Below are 6000 nucleotides of genomic sequence, written 5' to 3'. Positions count from 1 at the left end.
GTCTTATATGTTTTCATACATCACAAAGCTAATTCAAAGTAAATGTGGTTTTGGTTTTAGCAGGATGGAGAATGGCTGGGAGGCAAGTGTACTTATCTCTGTAATTGGAGCTCATCAAGATGAAGTTTTCACACTTACAAAGCAGTGAAGGACTTCAATTCTTTCTATAAGATCCGCAACTGACGCTCTATCTAAGCATGCACAAAGCATGCTCGTATTTTATTGAAGGTTCATATGAAAGATGGGGAGACAAAATTCATTAGAATAACCTTTCTTAGTGTTGGTTTAGGTTGACTGAACTCAAATTGTGCATATTTATTGCATATCTCTGCAGCAGTTGATCAATTCCACCACAGATGGTGGATGGAGCAAAACAATATGAATCAATCTTTATTCGACAGCCAGACTAACAGCAACATTTTAATTTCAACACCAAGCGTCGTCGTTGTGGCCTTCTTGTTTACCCAACAGTTTAACAGCTTGAATAACCCTTAGCTGCTAGTCTTCTGTGAGAAATATCGCATTTATTTACATCACTCTGCCTTTCCCTTTGTCAGTCACACTGAAGGTGAGAAATTGAGATTTGTGAGTTAGCCAATTATGTGGCAGCGCGCGTGCGGCCATAGGTAAGCTTAATGAACAGCTTCTCAATACAAAAGAGAAGAGAGGAGCGAGCAGGCTGAAGGAAAACAGGCAGGTGGGCTGACTGGAAGCTGTGGCTCTGAGTAAATCCGCCTCTGCGCTTTCACAATCAAATTGAGGAATATATATAATTCTAGCTTGCATGCAAACTGGAACTTATTTAAGTGGCAGCAACAAACGCGTAGCAGTGTATCAAAGGTAGTTTTGGTTATTACAGTGTCGTTGGAGGTAAACGCGCTCTTTGTCTAATAATGGGACTCGTTTTCTTCACAGGTGCAGCTGTGTGCTTGTTGCTGCTCACCCGTGTGGTTGACCCCTACGGCCTAACCCGTTCCTGATAGGCAGACCAGAGGCGAGGCTGAGGGAAGCGACGGGATGCGCAGTTTATCAGCTGACAAGTGCATATCGGACAACGGAGTAGCAGAGCGGCTGGCGAGACTCCGCATCCTCACCGAGTGAGTTTTCTGCTTTTAAACATCCAGCGCAAGTGCTTGGCGACTGGAAAAAATATATATAACGGTGTTACCTCAGAGAGGGGACAACTGCATTGTCGGAAGTATTGCTTGAGCTCAGCCACCGGGACTACTGGGAAGATTTCTACGCTGAAACACGTTTCTCGCGCGGAGCTGCCAGCTGAAGCTCCTTGCTCCGTCACCAAGCAGCAGCACAACGTTCACGCACAAGTCGGCTGTTCCGAGCTTCAGCCTCTAATCAAGCCGAGAGATTTCCGGGGAGTAGTGAAAGAGGTCTCTCTGAAGAATCCACACTGTGCTGAATTGCAAACGCGGTCATTGTAAGAAACGTATCGCGTCGCGCTCAGCTCCCCGCTTCCTGCAAGTTTGGACTAAAGCGCACCGTTGGAAGTTTATGTGCCGCTGCTTCGGACAGGCTCGAAGACGCTTCATGCAGGTCAGTGTGTAGTTAGATTTCCCCCATTTGCATTGACTCTAAATAGACTCCATCCGCGTAATTTAAATAAGCCACAGGATCGTTATCCCCTGGTCAGTAATGGTGTCTAATTTGGTCTGCATGCTGTATTGAGTCTTTTGATAAGATGCGAACCCGAAACCCACCTGGCGCCCAGCCCCTCTTCTCCACTACCTTGAAACAAATGAGTTGGGTAATATTTGGATTATGCGTTATAGCCTATATGTTTAACAAATGCATTGCTGCAGTGGGCAGGCTACAGATGCAAGATGTATCAATTTCTTGATATTCCGTTCAGAGTGGTGGGGGGTTATTGTATTCCAGTTTTAAGTGATGAAAAAGATGAGTTTCCAAAACTCACCTGATGTCCTTTAACGAGTGCTATATATCGTGCTATATATATATATATATATATATATATATATATATATATATATATATATATATATATATATATATATATATATATATATATGTATGTGTGTGAGTGTGTGTTTATAAGGATTTTGCTGTCATAGATCTTTGAGAATTCTAGGAAAAATATATAAAAAGTATTTTATTTATTCTTTTGACATTATTAAACTCTTATTTTTCAGTAATGATAACAGTAATAACATAATTATCTCCAATCTAATCACAGTCACATCTAAACTTACACTCCATAAGGGGTCTTGAGGGATGGTCTGGATACAAAAAAATAATTTTTCTAAAAATATATTGCTACAAAAACACCCAGGAGCCTAATATAAGCGGTATGCCAACCACAGAAATGGTCTGCTTAATCTAATAATAATGTTAAAGGTTTTGAAATACATTAACTTGTACCACATTTGTGGTTTAAGCTTCAGGAGCAGAAGATGGAGAAAGTTCATCAGAAGAACCTTTTGTTTGCCTCAAAACAGGCCTCTAGAAAGGTCGGGTATTACGCAGTTGTTCAGAACCTCCAAGCATGTTGGTACAGACAAATGCCAGCAGAAATCACAACCTTCTACATGCGTTTTGGGGGTTAGGAGGAAGGGGCTGTTGCCTGGCAAAAATCATATGGAACGTGCAATTTGTAAATTGATTTTGGTTTTCAGGATTAGCAGGATTTCAAAACCGGCAAGAAGTTATTTTAATTAAATACAACAGTTTAGACATCAGATGGTTTAATTTCAACTTTCCATGTGGCTCAGCAATGTGGAATTATGACTTGTCTTAGCACTTAGCATGAGGCAGAGAGAAACGTTGATCTGATTTCGCTCTGGCAGGGATCAGACTAAACGCAATCTGCAAAAACATGCATCTGGGTCCATATGATAGCCCAGAAGGACAAGAATATCTGTCCAGCTAAAGTGATTTATTGCTATTGTCCTGAGTGCTATTGAGGAACTGCAGCAGTTGAGGCCATTTGCTGTCAAGGACTGGAACAGTAAAGCAGTGTAGATCTTCACCACTTCAGGCCTGAGTGGTGAACTGTTCCCGCTGTTCTTGTAAATCATAAGAAATACTTCTATGAAAATTTAAATAATATGAAACAGAAATAAAACAGCAAGATTAGATATTAGATAGGTAGTCAGAGGCGTATTACTTAAAAATATGTATATAAGCGATCAATATATTTCTAATCTTTAGCTTTTGGCTTTGCATCGGGTCACATAGCAACAAAGAAAGGCTTCAAACAGCAGAGACACAGTCTGTGTTTCTTGTGTAAGCCTGTAAATGCATTACAGTGACACTTATTGGGTGATATTGAACATGTGTTTTTGTAGCAGGGCCCCAGAACATGAGTGCAGCTTGTATTATCTTTTTTCAAGGCACTGGTAATAATTGAAATTGACTTTTCTGAATAAGACATAACAATCTATATGACTAATGTTCTGGTGACTGCAGCAGCATCCTGATAAATGAAGTGTGTTGTGTTTACAGTCTTCAGAAACACACCTGGAGTCAGAACAGACCTGGTGAATATTAGGCTGTCGACATATTTTACACAGCTCTGCAGAGAAAAGCAATAACCCACTGTAGTTGTCTAGTACACGCTTTGCCATAATGTGGCAGGTGATTACGCATCTGGAACTGGGATATTTAGGCTTTTCTGCTGTGACCCCTCTTATTCAGGCTTTAGCCAAATACCTCAGCTTTAAACTTCATTGCTGCTTCAAGCCCAGTAATCAAAGCAGGTGACTACAGTTTCTGATGCGGCAGAGTCCTTGAAATTCTGATTTTATTTATTTATTTATTTTCTTTTCTACGCTTGGAGCTCAAAATGATCTAATTAATTCAGAAATATTAGAAGAACTGTGTACATAACACTGCCACTCTGTGTTCCTATCCTTAAGTAATTTCCCCTTTCATTATTCCTGTGGAGAATTTAATATTCTGTGTGATGAGAACTGCCTCCTTTAGGGATAATGCCGCTTGAATACTGCCCCTAAACAGTTTTATAGATTGTTAAGGGGCAATCGAAATGACTGCTCTCCATCTGTAAAAATTACTCCTCTAAGATATGAGAGATATGGAAGGAGAGTCGATGCACAGGCCTGCGCTTATAATATTTCATCATATTACTTGTAGATGCTGACAGTGGCTCGGAAGATGACCTTAGGAATTATAACATTTGATATGGCAAACAGCATGGCCGAGTCGCCTGTTTCAACACATCAGAGCAAACACGTGAAGGTTAATGCAGCCTGACAAACTACCCACAGTTCCCTGGGCTCAACGGATCGGTTCCATGTCATATTTACTTTACATAATTGCTGCCCTCTAATCTGTTACTATTAACACACAGCCTGTCTGGCTATTGTCTGCTGTAGTCTCTTTCACCTGTTTTCTCTCTGAGTACATTTTCCCTTTCCTCCCATGAGAATAGCCAGACATCATGATGAATAGTTGGCGTGAAAGTAAAGCATGCCACGGTGCATTCTTCAGGCCTTTAGAAAGTTAAAGAAACCAAGCGTCGCGATGGCAAAACCTCCATTGACGGACCGATTTGCATATGTGCTTTAATGACCTCACCTCAGAGGATTACTGTCAGGGATGTGACTCCTGCAGCAAAGTTTACCATTTAAAGAAAAGTTGTTTGTGGTCTGCGCAAGTTGCCAAATTATTGCTGAAAGTCACCCTAGCATTTGGGAGGGAAGAGATTGCACGCTCTTGAAATGTGCTTAGAGTAGGGATATTTAGTGACAGCACTTGATGCATTACCACTGTGGTCCTTAACTACATTGTATGCTGCGTGAGAGAGGGGGTTGGGGGGGAAACATGGCATAAATGTAAGCTGTTTCAGGGGTATACGGTATATGCTTTTTTTTCTTTATATAACACCATTTTATTCTACAATTCATAACCAAGTTTTATTAAATTAAAATATGGATATCGGGAAGGGCTTGAAACAGTCGGGAATATAAATGGCATTTTATATCAGCACTAAAGATGGATTTAATTAGTATTTTTCATCTTGAATATCTGCTTAGTATAATGTGAATCCTGCCATTGCATTCTGATTGGAGAGGAGAGAGGAATGTTCTCAAAGGAACAGTTATTTTACCCAGCTCATGGCTATTGTAGGCTGACTGCATGACCTAATGTGTTGTGCGTAACACAAACTGAATTCTGGATCTCATTGCACACATGCATGCAAATACATTGGTGGTGATGTTGTGCGTAGGCGTTCAGACAAAGCAGCCAAGCTGGTAATTGTTTGTGATGAAGTGAAAGCCGTTCCCTTGGCTTTGTATGGATTACTTAAAATCAAGAAAAAGGACTATTCAAGCATGACACCTCTTGGTTTTGTTTTGAGGTTTTTGGCCGAAACAGGCTGAGATGAAAGCCACCTGCGATTAGCCACAGGATGCTGTCCTGCTGGTCCAGCTCTGGGGGCAGCACCACTTCACACTGTTGTAACCTACAGATTAACATTTATGGCTCAGCATGCTCCGTTGGACTTTCTGGGTCAAGACCAAGTGGCAAGATTGAGGAGTGGGCTTGACTTTGTAACAGTGCAACTCTCGCTGCATGCTCCAGGCTGAGGCTGGTGGGGAGAGCCAAACAGAAATGTGCTTAGTTGTGTCACAGGGAGAATAAAATAGAAATGCATTGTGCTCTCTGCTTGTGAAAATTGCTCTGAGCGAATACCTCTGCGGTGTCTAGGTTCGGCTTTCATGAACTACAGACATTATATTCGAAGGATCTGAATACGATGTCAGGAATTGTTACATTTTTAAAGGATGTTATAGCTTATTAGAGTCATACTTGTGTATTGTCCAGCTCACATTAAAATATTGATGAAACCGATTCATTATTTAAATTGAAGAATTTTTTATCTTCCCCTCGCAGTGGTCCATGTTGCCAAAATTCTAAAGAAAAACGACTTTTGCTGTTTTGCTATACTTGCATTAAGAAATACCGATCCTGGAAAAGGTTTCCCAGAATAGCTTCCATCTGCCA

The 6000-nt window shown here is 40.9% G+C and overlaps 1 protein-coding gene across 5 annotated transcripts in view; it reads left to right on the top strand.

The window, feature by feature from the left end:
• Positions 1 to 920: 920 nt before the first annotated feature.
• The window catches only part of LOC113030834 (teneurin-3), a 132220-nt gene continuing 127140 nt past the window's right edge, over positions 921 to 6000 (top strand). For all 5 annotated transcript variants that reach the window (XM_026182631.2, XM_026182622.2, XM_026182613.2 and 2 more), the window contains exon 1: positions 921 to 1551. The gene's annotated coding sequence lies outside the window, so the exon portion shown is untranslated. The remainder of the gene's footprint in view (positions 1552 to 6000) is intronic.

The sequence above is a fragment of the Astatotilapia calliptera genome, chromosome 2, assembly GCF_964374335.1.
Source record: "Astatotilapia calliptera chromosome 2, fAstCal68.1, whole genome shotgun sequence".
Lineage (NCBI taxonomy): Eukaryota > Metazoa > Chordata > Actinopteri > Cichliformes > Cichlidae > Astatotilapia > Astatotilapia calliptera.
The sequence above is the reverse complement of the archived record's forward strand: the minus strand, read 5'-3'. Positions and strand labels throughout refer to the sequence as shown.